General features: G+C 51.3%; 2 long non-coding RNA genes across 2 annotated transcripts; both read right to left on the reverse strand.

Moving 5' to 3' along the window:
- Positions 1–6,789: 6,789 nt before the first annotated feature.
- Positions 6,790–9,754, reverse strand: LOC310898143. Its single transcript, XR_014582989.1, has 3 exons — positions 9,442–9,754; positions 8,059–8,144; positions 6,790–7,058 (listed from the first exon to the last, which is right to left on the reverse strand). It is a non-coding gene; the product is annotated as an uncharacterized lncRNA (long non-coding RNA).
- Positions 9,755–14,023: 4,269 nt separating this feature from the next.
- On the reverse strand, positions 14,024–22,072 carry LOC310896882. Its single transcript, XR_014581897.1, has 4 exons — positions 20,903–22,072; positions 19,276–19,377; positions 15,663–15,984; positions 14,024–14,629 (listed from the first exon to the last, which is right to left on the reverse strand). It is a non-coding gene; the product is annotated as an uncharacterized lncRNA (long non-coding RNA).
- Positions 22,073–22,275: the final 203 nt, after the last annotated feature.

The following is a 22,275-nucleotide window of genomic DNA, read 5'->3' on the forward strand; positions in this document are numbered from 1 at the left end:
CTCTGAGCTCCTTCTATAGTCAGTAAATGCCTCCAAAGGCATTTGGATCCATCTCCAAGATAAGGGCTGGAGGCCTGAATGCCCCTCCAAGCTGGACATGGGGGTCTGAGTTGTGAACCCAATGGCAGGTGATCCAGGCCAAGATCATTCCTCCCCTCATATTTTTCCCTCTCCAGTACCTGCCCAAACCTTCCCTTTGCCAAGTCGTGAGACATTTATGAAGCCATCACATCTCCTTGGTTATCACAACCTTCCCTTTTCTGGACTTTGGCCTCATTTTTCACTTCCAACCCATCTATTGCTAAAGAGTCTCTTGTCCTCTTCAAACACTCTTTCTGGCTGGCTCATATTTCCCACCTCAGGTCCATCTCTTAAGTTCTAGGTCCAGCTTAGCTTGGATTCTCCATCTCTCTCTTCCTTCTCTGCATTTTGCCATCAAATGTTCTTGCTTCCTGCTCCCTTCTCTTCCCTGCTTCCCTGTCTCTTGCCAAGTGATGTTCTGCACCTGGAGCCCCTCCAGTCCTTGCCCCACCTGCCCTTGCTGGCCATCCTCCTTCCCTTGCCTTCCCATGTCTCCCTTGTACCACTGCCCATGTTCTTCCTCCAGGCACATCTGCTCTTGCTCGACCCTGGCAGCACCACGAGCAGTGGGAGCTGATGGACTGGGCTCCACCACTACTGCCTGTAGAGTGCAGCCCCCTTGGGACTCCCCGCAAAAGGGGGAAACCCCACATCCTAGCTGAAAAACAGACCACATTTCCTGCCAATAACATCACCTTGCCAAAACACCCTCTTTCACCTTCCTGCGCAGCCCACAATTGCTTCCTTCCTACCAGGCCATGCTGTCCCAAAGGGGATGACAGCCACCAGCCCCCATGACACTCTAAAACCCAGCATTACTAAGCCATTCCCCATTCCTCCGTTCCAGCCTCCTCCCCCCGAAACACACTCTCCTTCTCTAATCCTCAAGGAACCACAGCTTAGGAGCCATAGCTTAGCATCACATGGTGTGCACGTCCTATTGTCCCCCTCTAATAGTATAAACCCTGTATGAATCCCCTTGATATTAGGACATGGATTGTTACTGGAATTCCTTGCTTTATTTCTAATGCTTTCAGTTCTGTATTGGGTCTTTTCTCTCTCGTTTTTTTTATTTTTTTTCTTTTCTGGATATTCAGAGCGTGGTAAGATGTACCATTATTTAGATCTTTTAGACAATTTTCGGTTTCACTATAGATAAAATCAGGGATCCATGAGAGGGGTGTTGGTCCATATCATGCATCCTCTGGAGGCAAAATTTGGGTAACCTGTTAAAGTCATCAAGATAAAAAGTTACCTAGGAAAAATATCCTAATTATTACTGCCAGACGGGACATTGCCAGCATCTGTCAGCTTGACCATCCTCCCACAACACATACTGTCAAACAAGCTGCTTTAAGGATCTGGTTTGGGGGCCTCTCACTTTATCTGCATTTGATGCTTTTAGGGGGCTGGACTAAAGGTTTTGGCTTGGTCAGAGGTGGCAGGGAGGCCAAGCAATGGAGAAGTAGAGCTGCCAAGCTTGTGGAGGTGTAAATCTTGGAAGCAATAGATATTTTGACTCTGGTATGTTATGGGATTTGTCAGATATTTCCTTGGACATGAGTCTAAGCAAAAAGTGCTGTACAGTCATGCACTGACAGATCCTAAACATCGTGGTATTGGTTTGCTAGATGAAGACAATATGGGATCAGAGGAAGGTGCTTACAGTGGGATTTGCTGGAAAGATGGGGAAAGGTGGAAAAGGGATGCAGGCTTGCAGGGTCTGTTAGGCCATGTGGGCAAAACATCTTGCAGGCCATCTCCCCTCGTCCATGATGGGGCACATTCTTCACTCCTTCCTGCCCATGGAGATGAGCAGACTGGATGCACAAAAGAGAGAGAAACACATCCTTAAGAAATGCTCTGGCATGGGGGTGCAGCAGTGGTCCCAGCAGAAAACCATTTGTTCACGGAGTGCTCACAAAGGGGCTTTGCCCAAGACTTATTTAAGCAGCTTAAGGCCATTAGACCCATGTTTAATCTGCAGGAAAGTGGGCCACCAGGCGGGCAGGTGCTCCGACGCATTTAGAGCCACGGAGCAGCTGTGTCTTCTTATGGCTGCTTAATGAGAGAGAGAGTGCTGGTGAGGACCCAGGGGACATGTAATCAGATGAGTGTAGGACCAAGGTGGCTGGTGTCAGAGCTTACACACCAGGGGCTCAGAGAGCAGGCGTTGCCATCCCCCAACAGAATTTTGTGGAAGGGTGAAAGGAGGCCCTGAAACCACCTAGCAGCAGGCATAAGGAAAGAGAGCCCCAAAAGTAGTGTACCGGGCCTAGTTGTGTCTCTTCCACTCTCTCCTCAGTGGGGTTTTGACTGTAAGGGGAGGAGTGTGTGTGTTGGTGGGGCTGGCAAGGTAGGGGAGCAGAGCACAGGGGACACACAAGGGTTTGCTTTCCAAGAAAAAAACAGAGGAGACAGATCCAGCTTTCAAGACGCAGATCTCCCCATGTTCCTGGTCCCCTCGCAGGCTTTTAGAGGGGCAGCATTTCTCCAGCCATCAGTGCTGACATCTGGATGTGTCCTTAAAATGGTTTGCACACTCCTTGGCATGTTTATGGCCTGAAACAACAAGCTCTCACACAGGCAAGCTCAAGCAAAGTTTGAGAGTTAGCGTGGGCCAGGAATTCAGCTATGTGGAGGTGATCTGTTGTGTCATTTGCTGCCTGGGCTGGAGAACAGGTCCCAGCTCATTTTATTTGCCAGTCTAGAGGTAGGTGATGAGTTCAAGTGTGCAAGTTCAATAGCAACCCCCTTAGCCCTTGAGAGATATCCAACGCACCAAATGCCTCTCCTGCTTGTAGAAGCCCAATAATTTGGAGCTTTTCCATTGCTGCAGGAAGACGAGTTGCCAAACTGAAAAGGGAATTTTCCCTCTGTCTCGGCATCAAGGTGCTGGATGCCTGCCCCCATGGCCCCCTGTGTGTTGCCTGCAGGACCTGGGTCAGCTAGGTGGAAAGCAGCTCGACTATCGCTCTCCAAAAAGCCACTGCTGAAAGGCACCAAGGGCCAGACAGAAAATCTGTCAGATCATTTCCAGAACCAGTCCAAACTTTCCCAAAATAAAGATCTGGATCAGTCTGTGGGAGGCCAGAGAAGAGCAGGAATAACTTCAGTCATTCTCGACTGAACTCGTCCTCCAAGAAAAAGGCCTCCTGGGACCTTGAACAGCACTTCCTAAGCAGGCTCCGTTATTTTGCAGTCATCCAAGAGATGGCAGCCTTCCCCAGATCTTCTTCCTCACAGGCTGGCTGGACTCTGGATACGTGCCCTCCTTTGCCTCCACCACTGCAGCCGCTGAGGCCCGTGGGACACGGAGCTGGAGGAAGGCTGCAGAGGGCTGTTAAAAGCCTCCCCTCTGGCCACAACCTCAGCATTTTGCTGGTGCTGGGCTCTGCCTGTGAAGAGTGATCCTGCCTGCCTCCTCCCGGGGGAGATGCTTGGGTTTGCTCCCGGTTGGATGTGATCCAAGCTCCCCTGAGTTTGCAGCCCCAGCGGCCTTGGGTTGCTGCTGCGGCATGTCCTCGCCACCCACAGGGCCTGAAGCAGCTGCCGTGGTCGGGCTGGGAGCCTGAGGTGGTCGTAAGAGCCAGGAGCCTCAGATGTGCAGCCTCAGCTCTGCTGGGAGCGAGCTTGGTCCCCTCCATGTCCCTGTCCTGTCAACCTATGTCCTCCAGGCTTTGTCTTTGGAAGACAGGGACACAAACGACAAATCCGTTCTTTCCCAAGCATCCTTTTTATCAGGTCACCCTTCTCTCCACATTAGATTTGCAACCTATGGAAAGCTACAGGCTGACCCAAATACATAACAACATCCTCGGCTGAATTTCCCCCACCTCCATTTCTCTGAGTCCGCCAGTCCGAGGGAAATAAGGCATGCGGCCTAGTTCTGGCTCCGTTCCCCTGGCCTTGGACACGCTGGAGACATCTCTTCCACTCAATTAAACAGTGCCAGGGCCTATTTTCTGCCCCTGAGACCGATTGGCACTGCCTGGCCTTGTCCAGACTGGGAAAAATCTCTCGCCCACCAAAACAAGGCCTTGGGTCTCAGCTGCCGTGGTCCCCATTCTACATCCCAAATAACGTGCAGGAATTGCTTGGCTCAAAGCCCAGCCTTGGCAAAGGGGAGCTCCCGTGCCTCGACGTGGCTCTGCTGATGAGTAGAGATGCAGCCACTGCTCCTCTTGAGCCAGGATCTGGGAAAACCTCCATGGATTTGCATCCAGGCCTTGTCTGCTGCCTCGGGCAAGGCCCAGTCCCTCAGCAGCATGCAGCTTTGCTGGTGTCCTCACAAATCAGACCTGCAATAGGCTCTGTTGAACCCGGTCAGCTCCAAGCTCACTAAAAGACACTATCAGTGTCTGCAGGGTATTTTGGTGTGTTGCGAGCAGGGACCAGCAAGGGACTCCCACTCCAGCACCCTGAGCTCCTGCGCCTCCTAAAGGAGCTTGCCCCTGGCCCAGGAATGCAGGCAGGGAAGAAACAAGGGCAAGAGCAAAGTGGCAATATGCTAGCTGCATTACTGCCCTATTTACAGGTGTCTTTTTTCATAGAAATGGAATTCTTTAAGTAAACTTCATAAAGTGAATTGCGTTTGGTGGAGGACAGGCAGGGAAGGGAAAAGATTCGGGCCCAAGTGAATTGTTTTGCTCAGATAAAACTGTGAGGATCCATTTTTATTTTGAGCTTTTAAATCCTTTCCATTTGCTACATCAAAACTATACAAAGTACATTAAAACTAAATAAAACCATAATTTCCTTCCCCTCAAAAAGAGGCTGTGGAGCCCGGTTCCCCAGATTAGGATAGCTCCCCTGTGCCTTGGAGCTGAAACTGGAGCCCACAGCCAAGAGCATGGATGGGAGGGAAAGGAAAAATTGGCCTCAGATATTGCAGAAGGCAAAACCTGAGCCACAGAGAATTCCTCTCCAGCAAACCCACCTGGTCCCCCCTCCAGGTGGATTTTCAGCATCCACAATACCCTGCAGCAGGGATTTCTCAGTACCCCTTGTGGAGGCACTGATAAAAAAAAAAAAAAGAAAGGAAATCCAAGTGATGAATGGGAGAGAGGGTCAGCAATGCAAAAAGCTGGTTTGGGTTGCTTTGCACTTTATCTTCCAAGAAAACGGTGAGCAAAGAGGATCCCTGAATGTTTCCTTCTTGTTTAGCTCTTGTGCCCTGCTTCCTGCTGCAGCACCGTTGTGTTCTCCAGTTCTCCAAACAGGAGTGGGGCACACAGTGGATTTTCTGGTTCACTGGCAAGCCCAAAGAATTGGAAGAAAATTGTGATATAAAAAGAAATGTTTTTTCCTTTCCAGTTTGCCAAAAAAGAAAAAAAAAAAGAGAGAGAGACAAGAAGAAGAAAGGTCAGGCACTAAGGTCAGGCACCAATGAGGTCAGGCACTATGTTTGCTTTCATGCCTGGACGTTTAAAAATTTTGTTTAAATAAAAGCATGGGACAAAAAGGGGAAGGTAAAAGGCTGCGTGGAGGACTGCCTGATTCATCCAGCATGGTCCCACTAAAATTGCATGGTGGAAAGCATTAAATTTCTTACTGAAGGGCCTAAAAACTCTGTTGCCTCTGGTACTGGTGTAAAAGGAGGAGAAAGCCAACCCAGTGGTGAGGATCTCTGAACAGCTTGTCTGTGCAGAGTAAAGGTCTGCTCCTGCTGCACAGCTCCTGCACACCTCAGATGCCTTCATAGCTCTTTTCCATATTTATTTTTTCCCCACCACACACCCCCTGAAACTAGAAGTTGAACCCCCCATATGGCACCGTTCCCCCAAAATGAAGAAGCCCTGGCTGGGCAGCCTTGGCAGTTTGCACAAGGCAAATTAAAAAGGTGTGGTTTGAGGTCTGGGACAGCCTCTTTGTGTCTCTGTTGTCCACCTCTGGGGGTCTGAAGCTGTCTGTACATCATGCACCAGGACCTGCAGCCCAGGCAGCTGTGCACGGAATCTGGCCCTTTATCGCGCCTTGTTCTAAATTTGGCTTTTTCAGTTCGCAAGGGAAACACAAAAAAAAAAAATAAAAATAAAAAAAAAAATAAAAAGGGGGAGAGAGAGAGAGAGCCAAGAAAAACAAAAAAAGAATTCCTCAAAGTAATTTTTTTTTTTTTAATAAAAGCATGGGACAAAAAGGGGAAGGTAAGAGGCTGCATGGAGGACTGCATGGTTCATCCAGCAAATGTCTCAGACCTAAGATGCCTTCACAGTCCTTCTCCATACCCATTTTCCCCCACCCGAGACCAGAAACTGAACCCCCCGTATGGTACCGATACCCCAAAATGCAGAAGCCCCGGCTGGGCAGCCTTGGCAGTTTGCCCAAGGCGAATTAAAAGGTGTGGTTTGAGGTCTGGGACAGACAATTTGTGTCTCTGTTGTCCACCTCTGGGGATCTGCTGGTATTCTCACAGAAAAAGGGGTATAGCATGCTTACAGCAGACATTGCTGAGCCACCCACATTTCATTTTTTGAGATGTCTGGAGATAACCAGACATCTGGCTGAAAATGTAGGCTGAAAAAACAGTAAGGAAATGAATTCTCCCTGGCTTCTTCTCTCCAGGTGGAGCTGAATTAAGGGGCAGGGAGAAGGAAAGAGGACAAATGACACCTTTCATCCCAAATCACTACCCCACTTTGGGCTGGCCTTGGGGAACCTGTCCTAGTGCTCTGCCTGGGGTCACGGAATGCAAGTAAGCACACCACACACAAATGGGAGTTACATCTTTTTTTCTCTTTTTATTTATCGAGAGGAGGGGATGACAGTTGGGCTGACAGTCGAGAAGCCGCTCCCAAAGCCACCGAGCTGCCTCCTCGTCCCCGGGGGCTCCTTCCTCAGCCCTTATTTCCCCTTCCAGCCAGGCGGCAGGCAGCAGTAGAATTTGCAGTTGGAGGACAGGGACCACACGTCCCCCTTGGAGCACTTGCGGGAGCAGTACCCGCCCCAGGGGCAGTACTTCCTCACCTGCCCGTAGCCTGCAAGAAGAAAGCAGAGGGAGAGTGCTTGGGTTAGGAGGGTGCCTGTGTTCCTCGCTCTCCAGCCCCCCATTGCCTCCAGACTGGGGATGCTGAGTGGGATGAGCCCCTGTTCATGGGGAGGTGCTGCTCAAACCCAGAGGTGGAAGGGATCAGAGCACAACCCTGAACAACCAACCCCTTGCGCATCCCTCTCCCCGCAGCTGCAGGGCCGGTTGGTGATAGAGGTGCTCATCTGTGCAAGACAACATTTCTTCATCCTGTTCCTCTCCTTAAGAGACAGGATTTAGGTGTAAATCCTGTGTAAAACAGCCAAAGTCACATCAAGATGGTTTCAAAAACACTAGTGTCCACTCAGGTCCCTGTACTTACAACATGCTTTTAGAAATTGTCCTCTTAGAAAAAAATCAGAAAAGGTGCTTCAAATCTTCGACTGGCCACAGAGCAACCTTGCACCAAATATTCACTGCGGTGGTTACAAGTGGGAGCCCGAGTGAAGGACTTGGCCTAGATAGAAGAGAAATGGTGCCTGAAAGGAGCTCCTAATGCCCGACGGGCAGACCTCAGCCCACAGTTCCTGCAGAGGGACCACAGGGCACCAGACTCCCGGAGACGGGCATTAGCAGCTACAGCTACATCACATCAGCAAGTCGAATGTGCCCAGGACTGCTCCGTGACTCAGAAATCGAGTGGCAAGGGTCCCCTCTGGCACTGTGAAGCTCTCTTACCCCCTGCAGAAGTGTCCGTGTCCACAGTCTTGGTTAGGAATTGTCTATCCTAAGCTCGCTCCCAAACTTGTAACCTCAGTTATCCCTCCACAAATCTGCCTGAGCTAGTCCCTTTTTACATCCCAGTCCCTTGAAATAAATCACTGATGTACCTGACCGGGTTAGAGCGATCATCTCAGGTGGCGATACCTATATTTCCAAGACCTAAAGTTACCTGAAATGAATCCCAGCCAGTCTCATCTCATCTCATCCCATCCATTTTTCCCACTTACCTGGGGCGGCCAGGGAGACCAGCAGGAAGACGGCGAGGACGAGGCAGAGGAACCTCATGGCTGGTGCCGAGCTGGGATCTGCAAGGCTGGACGGAGAAGAGAAGACTGAGCTCGAGCAGGCAGTGCCTCGAGAGGCTGGAGCTGCCGCTGTTTATTGACCCACTGCCTGCAGCACAGATGACACGAGGGGTAGATGAAACCACCGAAAAGCGCCAGTTTTAAAAATGGAAGCCGTCCAAAAAAGTCAGACGAATGCATGGGTGAGTCACAATCCTCCTGCTAGCTCGAATTCCTGCCGGAGCCTTGTTCAGTGAAGAAACCCGTCACCTTTGGCATGGAGGGCGAAGCTGAAATTTGCAAAAGGATGCTCAGGTTGTGCAGAAACAGGCATGGACCTTCCAGCCTCTCCCTTGCGAGCAGCCAGTCAAACCACAAGCTTCACCCATGGTGAGACCCTCCCAGATTTTTCTGAGCGGCCAGTTTCTGGGGTCAGGATGTATTTCCCTGACGATTATATCTAAGCTCTGCGCTGCTCGAGGTTGGGCTCTTTGCTACCCTCAATGGCTGCTGCTCTGCTCTCTCCTTCACGCAAAGTCATTGGGAGCGATGCCCTGTTTTGGAGAACACAGGAGCTAATGCACACAACACTGCTGATGGAAGAAAAGGAAGTCCATTTGGGGACAACACGTAATTGCCAGTGGCAATTAGCAGGTTCAGAAGGTGCAGCACAATTTTCAGGCTGCCCCAGGCCCAGCTAGGTCTGTTTCCTGAGGTGTGACAGATTGTCTCTCCTAGGTCTGTTTCCTGAGGTGTGACAGATTGTCTCTCCTCTTAATTCTCCAGTGTGGTGGTTTTACTCGGGTGGGCGGCTGAGCTCCATCACAACCATTCTCTCACTCCCCATGCTCAAACAGGAAATACGATGAAAAGGGCTCGATGGTTGAGATAAGGACGAGGAGATCGCACGGTAATTATCATGACGGGCAAAACAGACTCAGCATAGGGAGATAGTAAGATTCGTTGCCTGTTACTGACAAGCTAGAGAAGCGAGAAACAAAGGAAAGAAACCAAAAGCACCTTTCCCCCCATCCACCCTCTTCCACCTCCTCCCCCCGAGCGGTGCAGGGGAACGGGGGAATGGGGGTTATGGTCAGTCTGTAGCGCTTCTTCTCCGCCGCTCCTTCTCGGTCACTCTCGTCCCCTGTGCTGTGGGGTCCCTCCCACGGGATGCAGTCCTTGCCGAACTGATCCGGCGTGGGCTGCCCACAGGCAGCAGCTCTTCAAGAACTGCTCCAGATACGGGTCCGTACCACGGGGTCCATCCCTCAGGAGCAAACTGCTCCAACCTGGATCCCCCACGGGCAGCAGATCCTGCCAGCTCACCTGCTCCTGCGTGGGCTCCTCTCCACGGGCTACAGGTCCGGCCCGGAATCTGCTCCGGCAGGGGTCTTCCATAGGTTGCAGTCTCCATCGGTGCAGCTCCACCTGCTCCACCGTGGTCTCCTCCACGGGCTGCAGGGTGGAACCCTGCTCCACCGTGGTACTCCACGGGCTGCAGGGGGACAGCCTGCTCCACCATGGTCCTCACCACAGGCCGCAGGGGACTTCTGCTCCAGTGCCTGGAGCACCTCTCCCCCTCCTTCTTCACCGACCTTGGCGCCTGCAAGGCTGTTCCTCACTCCTCTCACTCTGCCAGCTGCTGTGTGGCGCAGCGTTTTTTTTTCCCCTGTCTTAAATACGCTCTCACAGAGGCGCAAAACAACACCACTTATTAGCTCAGCTCTGGTCAGCAGTGGGGCCCTTACCTAACATGGGGCAGCTTCTAGATCCTTTTCACAGAAGCCACCCCTATGGCCCCCTGCTACCAAAACCTTGCCACGCAAACCCACTACATCCAGCTCCTCAGTCCCATGGAGCCCGTGCTTACAAAGGCTGCCAGCACAGCACAGAGCACTTCACAGCGTGATGGTAGCTGCTGTATTTCCCCTCATGGAATGATCCTGATCCTGATCCTGATCCTGATCGTGATCCTGATCATGGTCCTGATCCTGCACTATTTCAGTAGTGAGATCTTTGCTCGTGGCTCCAGTGACTCCAGGATCAAGGCTCTACTGCAGTCTAAACCAAAGGGATACGTCATGGGATACACGTGCTTTGCAGAGTTGGTTCCCACATGTCTCAGCAGTGCAGGAGTGTGAGGGCCGGAGCTACAAAATCCCAGATGCCCTTATGGTTTCTCACATGTGGAAGATGCCTGAAGAAATCTGAAAGGGCTTTGGGAACAGAAAAAGTCACCTTCATAGGGTTGTGTCTGGGCTGCTGGTTCAGACTGTCTGGGACAGAAGTGATGAAAACTTATGTAGGGGTCTCAGGCCCTACAAGCCGAAATCATTGGTGATGGTCAGTGATGATAGCTCGTCTGAGTGTAGGACTTCTGGGACAGGCAAGAGGCCTCCAGTGGACTTCTCTCTGATACCACCCCACCATCTCTGCTCCAGCACATCCCCGCAGGATTTGAACCGTACAAATGCACAGCTTCACGTGAGCAGGCTACCAGGAGACTCACGTATGGCTCTGGTGTGAGAAAGTGCAGTACCTGTGTTTGGCCATGTCATCGCTTATAAGCATGACAAGGCTTACCAAACCACGGAATCACAGAATCATTAAGGTTGGTAAACCCTCCAAGATCATCTGGTCCAACCATCCCCCTACCACCAATGTCACCCACTAAACCATGACCCTAAATCTTCACAGGTCCCCTGACCACGACTGTTGGGAAGACAATGAACCACACAGCACACCTCAGAGTGAGAACTGGTCTTTTTTAATGAGAGGACCGAACTCCATTTCTATGAAATGAGAAGAAACTGCTGCAAGCATCACTGTTTCCCTCCTCCTCCCAGCGCTGAAAGCCTCAGCTCTACTTCTTTTTCCTGTGTCTCAGGCAGCAAGATGTCCTCCTGCAGTCCTCAGTGTGCACCTCCTTCTCTCCTTTAGCACACGTCCTGGAACAATACCCATTGCAGCTCTTTTTTGACTGGCTTTTTCCTGGAGAAAGAAAGAGAGTTAAGTCTGCATTTGCTGTTTCATCGTGGTCAATGGCACAGAAAGTCCACCTCCTCACAGGAAACTGTCTCCTTAAAACAAAGCACCCACATCCGAACTGATAATTAGGAATGGGCCCTGGCCACAGTTGGTCCTTGTCTCAGGATGGTTTGGGTCCGTGCTATTTGGACAAGAGCAAAACTGACAATTAAAAGGTTTGGAGGAATTAATTTCAATGTCAAGTCCAGGCCTCAGAGCTGGCACTGCTGAAGTTATTAGAATAGCCATAACCATACAGGTTCATAAACTCAAATTCAGCTTCAGAGGAGCTGAATTGCTCTGCCTGTGTTCATTGGTCTCCAATGACTACGACAGGACCCATTTCACATGCAGACCCCCCCAGACGGTGGATATCTAAATCTAGGCTGGTGTGATTCTGGTCTCCTTCCCAAAATCTGGTGAGCCAAACCCACCCGAAACCTCTATATGACCCTCCCCACCCACACCTACTTCCCTGGAAAAGTCTTCGTTACCTTCATTCCTTTATGGTTCATTCATTTCTTCTCCACGTAACGTGCCACCTTACCTGGGGTGGCCATCAGGGCCATTAGGAAAACGGCAAGCACAACATAGATGATCTTCATGCCTGGATCTCCACCAGGATCACAGCAGGTCTGGGATGCAGCCTTGCTGAGGAAGCTTGAATCTGTTGCTAAGAGTAAGGCTGGAAACCCTGATATTTATAGACATTTCGTGGCAGAAAGGACAGTGTTAAGGTGACTCTGCTGTTGTTCAAGGACACGTTGTTTGCTGCTCAGTGGGATATTGTGTCACTCCAACCCAGTGCCCATCCGACAATGAGACATCCACCCTGTGCCCATTTGTCACAGGGTATTGAAGGCACCTCGTGTGGCCTCTGTAGGCGTCTCTCCCTTCGGGGCCGGGCTCCTCTCCATCTCGGTGACGATGCTCTTAGCACGGCCAATTGTCACTACCAGCCCTGGGGTCAGGGGACATGTCTTGGGATGGAGAGCTCACAGGGACAGGTTTGAGAGTGCTTCTGCCCTTCCAAAACAGACACCTGAGAGGGCTGGCACTACACAAGCCAATGCCACCATGTAGTTTCTCATTTTATGTCAAATCCTAGGCCCTCAGCCAAAATACTGTGGCAGTGGACAGAAAATATTTAATAAAGTTAAAATATCTTTCCTGCAGCAGAACTCCGGCTGTCTGAATGTGAGGACACCAGTCTAAGCTCATCGGCAGGGGCTTAATTCACTTTCCTGAACACCGACAGCACCATTCCCCAAGTTTATCCCACTCATCAACCACCCCAAAGAGGTTTGGAAGCCGCTTTCTGCAGAGAGATTAAACAGCAGCTCAGTCCTAGTCTCTTGTTCTCTTAAGTCCTCTAAGTGTTGGGCTTTAAACATAAATGGATGGAATAGAGCAAAGCACTACGTGCAGAGGTGGCCAAACTGTGGCAAGCAGCCCGTGCCTCTGCTGCTTACCCGGAGTCTCCTTCACCACCAGCTAGAGAGAAATCCCAGCGCTTACATTTCCATCAGCGTGTTTGTTTCCTTTCTCATTCTCTTCTCCTTTGTGGACAAGCAAAGAAATAGCAACCACAGCACTGCCAGTCCGAGAAGAGGCTGAACCCGAGCAGAGACACCGTGGGCTGTGTTCCCTGGCAATGACTGCGCGTTTCGGGCTGAACAATATTGGCACTGCCTTGTGCCGTTCCCTCCGGACCTGCCTGCGAGCAGGTTAGGGCTATCTGCCCCGGAGAGCACAACCTGCAGAAGCACTCGCTCCAAGTCCATTCGCTCTGAGTGGGAGATGAATAAACCTAGCAGAGATATCCCACCTCGCCCCCAGCCGTGTCTCTAGAGGGTGACCATCTCCTGCAGCTTCCATATCATACCTGGCAGCCACGTACAGGTGTCCCAGGCACAAAGATCCTTCTGTGTAAACACCTAAGAGCTAAACTCTCCCTAATTTCCGTTTTAGTCTCACCCAGATAGTGCCAGGGGGACAAAAGCATGAAGGGAGGATTCTGCCTGTCTTCCACTCCGTCCTTTACACCCAGCTTGGACAGCACAGCTCGAAGATGCTGGGAGACCCCAGCCTTGCGGTGCATCTGTAGTTGTTTTTCTGCCCTGACTGTGTCTTACTGCACTGCAAAATGAGAAAGCAAGAGAGAGGGCAGAAGAAAAGTTAAGATAGAAGAGGAATAAACTATAAACTCCTTGCGTTTTCCCAGTGCCTCCCTCTAGAAGGGAAACGATCACTGTCATGCAACTCTTCTTGTCCTTGACTCCCCCAATAACAAAAGCAACCACTAGAAATTCAATGATTCCTGCCGTTAACTCAAAACAAGTTCCTCTTGGAAAAAAAAAGTAAAAATAAGCCAGCAACCCCACAAACAGCCACGAGTCCAGGCAATGTCATACGGATCCTCCTCGTGGGAGTGAGAGCAGAGCTAGCCCTAGGATTTTATTTACAGAAGCTTTTTCACTGTTAGACTCCGAACCCCTGGTTATCCCCATAAATCCACTGCTATATCTTCACCTTTGCCAGACTACAATTGTGGGGTGGAAAGCATTAAATCTCTTATTGAAGGGCCTAAAAACTGTGTTGCCTCTGGTACTGGTGTAAAAGGAGGACAAAGCCAACCCGGTGGTGAGGATCTCTAAACAGCTTGTCTGTGCAGAGTAAAGGTCTGCTCCTGCTGCACAGCTCCTGCACACCTCAGATGCCTTCATAGCTCTTTTCCATATCCATTTTTTCCCCACCACACACCCCCTGAAACCAGAAGTTGAACTCCCCGTATGGCACCGATACCCCAAAATGCAGAAGCCCCGGCTGGGCAGCCTTGGCAGTTTGCCCAAGGCGAATTAAAAAGGTGTGGTTTGAGGTCTGGGACAGACAATTTGTGTCTCTGTTGTTCACCTCTGGGGGTCTGCTGGTATTTTTACAGAAAAAGGGGTATAGCATGCTTACAGCAGACATTGCTGAGCCACCCACATTTCATTTTTTGAGATGTCTGGAGGTAACCTGTAGGCTGAAAAAACAGTAAGGAAACAAATTGTCCCTGGATTCTTGTCTCCAGGTGGAGCTGAATTAAGGGGCAGGGAGAAGGAAAGAGTTAAAATGACAGCTTTCATCCCAAATCCCTACCCCACTTTGGGCTGGGCTCAGGGAACCTGTCCTAGTGCTCTGCCTGGGTCCACGGGACGCGAGTAAGCACACCACACACAAATGGGAGTTACATCTTCTTGTCTCCTTTTATTTATCGAGAGGAGGGGATGACACTTGGGCTCGACAGTCGAGAAGCCGCTCCCAAAGCCACCGAGCTGCCTCCTCGTCCCCGGGGGCTCCTTGCCCAGCCCTTATTTCCCCTTCCAGCCGGGCGGCAGGCAGCAGTAGAACTTGCAGTCGGAGGACAGGGACCACACGTCCGCCTTGGAGCACTTGCTGGAGCAGTACCCGACCTTGGGGCAGTACTTCCTCACCTGCCCGTAGCCTGCAAGAAGAAAGCAGAGGGAGAGTGCTTGGGTTAGGAGGGTGCTCTTTTTTCCTGTTTTCCATCCTTTCATCACCTCCAGACTGGGGATGCTGAGTGGGATGAGCCCCTGCTCATGGGGAGGTCCTGCTCCGCCCTCCCACACGTCCATGCTCCTGCTCAAACCCAGAGGTGGAAGGGATCAGAGCACAACCCTGAACAACCAACCCCTTGTGCATCCCTCTCCCCTCAGCTGCAGGGCCAGTCAGTGATAGAGGTGCTCATCTGTGCAAGACAACATTTCTTCATCCTGTTCCTCTCCTTAAGAGACAGGATTTATGTTTTCAGTGGAAAACAGCCAAAGTCATATCAAGATGGTTTCAAAAACCTAGTGTCCACCCACTTACAACATGCTTTTAAAAATTGTACACTTAGAAAAAAATCAAAAGAGATGCTGAAAATGTCCTGTTGGCCACAGAGCAGCCTTGCACCAAATATTCACTGTGGTGGTTACAAGTGGGAGCCCGAGTGAAGGACTCGGCCCAGATGGATGAGAAGTTGTATCTGAAAGGAGCTTCTAATGCCCGACGGGCAGACCTCAGCCCAGAGTTCCCTCTTGACTCCTGCAGAGGGACCAGAGGGCCTCAGACTCGGGCATTAGCAGCTACAGCTACGTCACATCAGCAAGTCGAATGTGCCCAGGACTGCTCCGAGACACAGAAATTGAGTGGCAAGGGTCCCCTATGGAAATGTGAAGCTCTCTTACCCCCTGCAGAAGTGTCCACATCCACACCAAAAGTGTCCACATCCAGAGTCTTGGTTAGGAACTGTCTATCCTAAGCTCGCTCCCAGACTTTTAACCTCAGTTATCCCTCCACAAATCTTCCTGAGCTAGTCCCTTTTTACATCCCAGTCCCTTGAAATAAATCACTGATGTACCTGACCGGGTTAGAGCGATCATCTCAGATGGCAATACCTACATATTCAAGGTATAAAGGTACTTTAAATGAATCCCAGCCAGTCTCATCTCATCTCGCCCGCTTTTCCCACTTACCTGGGGCAGCCAGGGAGACCAGCAGGAAGACGGCGAGGACAAGGCAGAGGAACCTCATGGCTGGTGCTGAGCTGGGCTGGAGGGAGGAGAGCCGACTGAGCTCGAGGAGGCGGTGTGGAGGGAGGCTGAGGCTGCCGCTATTTATCGAGCCCTCTCCTGCAGCGCGGAGGACGCCGGGGAGCCACGGGAACCCGTCCAAGACCGTGCTGTTCGTGGCCGGGCGCAGGGTGGGGGAACAAGCAGCAGGACCTCCCGCCCGTGCCCAGGTGTGCTGGCAGCCGCCACCTGGTTGCCCAATATCGGCCGATAATCCACGCGCCGCCTTTGAAGGGAGCACAAAGGAATAGGGGTTGGTGAGAGCGGGGCGGATGGGTCAGCGGGACCTGATGGAGATCTGCAGTATAACGGGGAGGGGAGGGCGAGATCGGTATCACAGCATTTTGGGGCCTTTCTCGGCCTCTGGCAGAGATGCAGAAGGGCTGAGCAGCGGCCGCGATGTGCCGATAACTCGCCCTCCATTGTCTAGGCCCATCAGCGTGCAGACAGAGGGACCCTGCTGTGAGCTGCCTTGGCCTGGGGAGGACCTGGGGCCTGTGCTTCCATTCCCACCCTCACGGGAACACAGTCTGCAAAATATCTCTAATACCTTCAGCAAACCTCGTGTTCGTTACTTACTGTCCCCTCTCACCCCGCTGATGGGCAGCAGCACTGGGGCTGAGCGCCTGTCCCAGGAGCCTGGATGAGCCGACTGCTTGCAGACACTTTGGTCATCATCCCCCCTTTCAAACCCTCCAGGAAATTTTGAGGTTGCAAGCATAAGCAGGGCAAAAATTGCTTTTCCAGCCCCAGTTAGCCAGGTTGTTTTATAGCTTTACGCACAGCCAGAAGAATGAAGTGAGTGGTGCAGGGACAGAAGCTGCTGCTGCAGGATTACCAAGTGCCACCAAACCCAGGTCCCCCGAAGGACCTTACAACACTGAGTAACAGGTTAGCAAAGGGTCACAGCTGATTCAAGGTCAGTCACTTCAAGGCTGTGGTTTGGAAAAATATGTAAACAAATGATGGGCCTGGATTAGCTAGAGCCAGTTAGGAAGGAGGTTTGGGAATCCGAGGGCTTTGAAAACAGCTGGAAGTCCAAAAAGGGGAAAATTGTATGCTAAGAAATCTTAGCTTTCTGATTTTTTAGCTTTCTGATTTTCAATTTCTGATGGGCTATAATAGGGCAAGAAGAGGTTAAAAGGTGGGAACTCATTCCCATAAAGTTAAATATGCTGGTGCTTTTCAACTCAGGAAAGAAGCGATTACTGGAGATGTATCACAAGGCGTACAAAAAATTGTAGAGGCCTAAGGAAGAGAGATCTATGGTTCTCTAAATTTCCTAACCCAAGAAATAGGTGAGATGTAGTGCTAAATCACACTTCCATTGCAAAAAATAACCAAAATTCGTCCTTCACACTGAACGTAGCTGAAATGTTGAACTTGTTGCCACCAGATGTTGGAGAGGTTAAAATGTCGGACGTCTAGCAAAGAAATTTATAAGTTCAAGAAGCAATTATAAACTCAAAAATTAGATACAAATCCTCATCAAAGAAGCCCCCGAACCTCATGTTACAGCAGGCTGGAGTGTTTTGCTGGGCGAAAACACGCTCTTGGACTCTTTCCCGTGCACTTGCTTCTGCCCACAGCCTTGGCTCAGCCTTTCTTCTGTTCCCCTCTGATCCTATCTGAGAAACCGTGGAAGAGTAAGGGTGAGAGGCTGCACACGTCGCCTACTTCACGGCTGCTGCTTCTTACCAGCTCTCTGCCTGTTTTGTGGTGTTTATTTTCTATGTGCACTGTGTACAAAGCTGGATGGATGCACTTTCCGACACGTGCACGGTGCCGTGGGTACGTCCTGTGTTTTACCAACCCAGCTTCTGTTTATACTTGCAGGACAATTGGTGCTGGCTTCCCAGCACCAGGACATTGCTCGTTTGTTCCTACCTGTGATCCACTGCAACCTGAAATTTTCCTGCAGGACTGCTGTGCAGCCAGAAACTCCTTGTTCTGCATTCCCCAGCTAATTACTCGTGTCTGTATAGAAAGGGTAACTCTCCCTGTTACCTCATCGTGCTTGGTTTGTTATTTCTTTAGCATGAAAAGATCCACTGGAATCCTAATCCTGTCCTCTAATGTGTTGCAGTCCCTCACAACTTTTTATTTGTGAATATAGCAAGCACAGTCCCTAGATGACCAGAAAAAATATTAGGCAGGATAGCACTGGGCTCACAACAGATTTCTGATCGGATGTGGTGTGGGAATCAAATGCTTTATTTTCATTTAGATATTTGCCTGTTTCCTTCAATCAGCATCATGGGTCTTTTTGAGGAGATTCCGACAAAACACCCAAATAGCTCCCAGGCTATTATTGCAGAGCATCAATGGGAAAGACCCTTGGGGAACCTCACTGATAAATTGAGGATGAAGGCACCCTGAAAACCATTCCCCGTGATGGATTTGACACCCCAGGGCTGTCCGTCAGGTCTGTGTCTTGCAGACGGTGTCCAGGGCCGGTGCCTGACCAGAAGGACACCCAGGCTGGATTCCTGCGTCCCTGGGGTGCAAACCTGACCCAGGCAGCTCCTGCTGGCACCGGGTCGATCAGGGCTGCACCTGGCGGTGCTGAGCAGCCGGATCTGGAGGAGGGGGAATTGCCCCCGCACGTCCGGGTTGGTGCAAGCGGCTGGGAGCTGAAGCCCGCTGGAGCATGGCCCCAGCCGCCGGGCACCTTTGGGAGCGGGTCCAGCAGGTCGCAGTGACATTGCACGCGCCAGAAAGCAAACGCCGCCTCTCCGAAGATGGCTTTGCTCGAGTTCCTCCTCCCGCCGCTCTGCTTGCAGCAGGCACCGCTCTATAAAACCCAGCACCTCCAGCGTTCCTTACCGTGGCCATCTCAGACCTGCTTTGCTCCTGGCGTGCCGAGATCTCCACCGTCCTCCAGACATGAGGGTGCTCTGCGTGGTCTTTGCTGTGCTCCTGCTTTTCTCCATGGCCGCGCCAGGTAAGAGAGCAACGCCGTCCCCAGGGCTGAGGGTGCACAGCCTCTAGCAGAACCATTTCCAAATGCTTACCTTGGGTCCCTGGGTTTCAGAGGCTCACAGCCACAAGGGATGCCCCGGAGACACCTCCTGACCTTCTCCTTTCTCACTCTTTTTCACTCTAATTCCTGCCCTTTCTTCCCCTTTCACCCTCTGCCCGCAGCACCCTGTGCCTCCTGCCTCCCCCTCTCTGGTCTGTCGGGTGGAGAGAGGGATGCATCTCACCCAGCTTTAGGGTTCATCCTCCCGTGGCCACCCCCGGCTGCCTTCAGCTTCATCAAGGAAGGTCAGAAACGGGCACTTTAAGACATGATTTACCCAACACAGTCAGCAAGCTGCAGTATAGATCAGTGGGGATGAACTCCCAGTGCCCAGCTCTCCACCTGGCTCAATGGGGACAGAAAACACGGCTCCTCCCCTGCAAGAGTTTAAACACAAACCTACCCCCCCGCACCAGTACAGCCAGCGAGGAGATAATTTCCAGCTTTTGGGGGCTTTCTTTCTTACGGTGCCGGACATTTGCTGTTATGACCCACCTCTCTCTCTTCCCTCGCAGGGTACGGGCAGCCGAAGGGCTTTTGTGCGGGGTACTGCTCCTACTCGTGTGCCAAAACGGACGAGTGGACGTTCCACCAGACCTGCGGGAAGATGTACTGCTGCATCCCGCCTCCCAAAAAGGGAAAATGATTGCAACAGAGCCCTGCGGTGGACCAAGAACGGCGCTTTCAGTGGAGATCCTAGCGCTGTGTTCATTGCGTGCCGGAGACGGTTTCATTGCTTTGAAGTAAATGTGGCCAGATGTGATTTCTGTGTGCCGTGTGGTTCATTCCCCTCCTGGGCAGGGAGCTCCAGGAGAGGTTCTGCAGCCTCCCTGGACCACAAACACAAAGTACCTCTGATAACCACAGACCTGTGACTGCAAAATGTTAATCTGGAAGGGAAGGGGCTTTGGGACCTGCTTCAAAACAGGGTGGTGGCAAAGGCTGGGAGAGGATGGACTGCCTGATATTGTGTCCTCCTCCTCCACAGTTTAGCCTTAGGAGCTCTTTAGCCCAAGCCCCCAGCAGTCCCATTCTGCGCTGAGGACCTCGGTGCCACCAAGGGGCAGACACCAGGGTGAACAGCCACCTCCTTCCCCTCGCATCCCCAAAATCCCACTCCCAGGGTGTCTCCGGAGCATCCTCACCCCAGTGCGGCCACTCAGGTGTCGTGGTCTTGGGCACCTTAGCACAAAGCAGGTAACTTAAAAATACAGTCCATGACCAGAGGTCCGTGGCCCGGGGCCTGGCAGTCCATGTCCCCTTGGGGGTCACCAATAACAGAAGAAAAGACACAGATTTTTTCAGTTCCCCTGTCCCTACCCGCTCCATCACACAATAAACCATTCACTCCATGCTTTCTGCATGGGCACGGGGACAGGGAATGGTCCGGTGCCGGGGGGCTCAGAGCATCCCAGCAAAAGGCAGCCAGGGAAGGCTCAGGAGCAATATCAGAGGGTGGGATGCTTGTGCCAAAAAGAAGCAGCTCCCTGACCGCCTCATGGGACAGAAAACAGCCCAGCTCCTGAGCAATCCCCCAGGAAACAGAATAAGTTTCCAGCCGTGGGGCCTTTCAAACCCAGAAAAAGGCTCCTGCACTGGTGTTTGTCAGGCTAGGGGATGATGCAGGAAACTCCCTCGCAGAAAACTTGCTTAATTTAAGATTAAAAGAAAGAAAGTTTGCTTAATTTTGTCCATACATGCAACCTGAGCTGCTCCAATTGCTTCCACCAATCACTCGGGTACAAACGAGCCGCACCAGGAGATTTTTTTTTGGGGGGGGGGGGGGGGTTGAAGGGAAATAACCTGGCGAGCAACCTTACACTATTTTATCCACAGGACAAAGGATAATTGTGAAACCTGATAACCTTAAAAGATGCATGGCTTGAAAAAGTGAGCAAGAAGGCAGGAGTCCTGACGGAGCCGTGGGATCCCGTGCGACATTCCTCCTTGCAGGAGGAGCTGTCAGGATTTCTCTCGCATATTTCTCTTTCCAAACCAGCCGCGGATTGTGAGATGCTGAGCGAGAGGGGTTAACACCAGCATGCGGCTGAGATCAGCCAGGGGAAGGCGGCAGGTAAATGTCGAGAGCGGCAGGCGTCCCGCTTACCCAGCGGTTACTTACCAAGCTTCTCCTGGCCCCAGGCAACAGGATCCAAAAAAATAAAATAGGGAAAAGCACCTGAAACAGCCGCGTGCTGGTGAGAAGACTACACAGCCACACGGGGCTGGGAGCTGGAGAAAACAATAAAGCTTGCAGGAGGAGGTGCTGAACAACAGCAGCAAAAAAAAAAAAAAAAAAAAAAAAAAGCCATATTGTTTCTTTCCCATTTTTCCACAAGAAAAAAAAGAAGTGTGAAGAAAGTGAAAAGAAAAGCTCTGTGAAAGTGAATGAGCAGCAAAATGGGGTTTTGAAGAGGTCTCTCTCGCTCTGCTGCATCTCCAGCCTTCAAAATGCTCTCTGCAGCTATAGAAACTTTCCGATAGCAAGAGCTTATTCCAAATGTCCGTTGTGAGGAGATAGAGAGCTCTCCTCTGCCCCCTGGGGAGCAGAGGGACCCTCCAAGGGCGCTGAGCAGCAGGAGGGGTGGCGGGGGCTCTGCCTTGTGGTTTCCAGCCTGGAAAGGGATGCGGTTGCAGTGCAAGGAGGAGGGGAGGAAGGCTTCCCTCATCTTCAGGGCCCACATCCTGTACCTGTAGATAGCTGGACCTTGGTACCTGCCACAGAAGTGCTGTTTTCGTTGTGTGGAAGTGATGTTTGCCCAAGGGGTCTTCACAAAAGGGAAGCAGAAGCCCCCCCCGCCCTGCGAAGAGCATCCAGGAGATTCTCAATGGATCCCTTTGGAGGCAAGACAAGAGCTGATGGGGACAAAAACCTGACCAGTCTCCTGGAAGAGCTGTCAATAATAAATTCATTTTTGCAGGAGGCATTTTGATCACTATCGTGCAGGATTTTGTTTTGTTTTAATTTGTTTTCCTGCAGGATAAGTGCACCAGATAGGAATCATGAGCGTGCAGAAAGTGCTTCGGCCAGTCTTATTTACACACACTGAAAGCAGAGAGAAGGTCGTGATGAGGTGTACGAAAGAGAAAAGCCCAAACGGTAGGAATCATGCCCTGGTGATGAGAAATCAGTGATAACAGACTGACATTATGAGAGAAACGTTCAGCTCTGACACTACTACAGCCAGATGTGATTTCCAGGGCTAAGCCTTCCTCTTGGCACCATGAAGGCGAGCATCCAAAGAGCCACGCAACCAAACACTATTGCACACCTGGAAGGTGCTTCTGGGAGGTCCAGACTTTCGGAAGAAGGATGAGCAAAGAGCACAGAGTCTTAGAAAATTAAACCCCAGCATCACGCCTTTCACAGAGTGGCGTCGGCAGTGTGTTACCTGCTGCGTCTCGCACGGTGCTTTGGGCGTGAAGGCGCAAGGTTGGGTAGGAGGCCACAATCCTGCCTTCCAGGATCTGGATCAGAGACCTCAGAAAGTGTGC

The sequence above is a fragment of the Anser anser genome, assembly GCF_964211835.1.
Source record: "Anser anser genome assembly, chromosome: 3".
Taxonomy (NCBI): Eukaryota; Metazoa; Chordata; class Aves; order Anseriformes; family Anatidae; genus Anser; species Anser anser.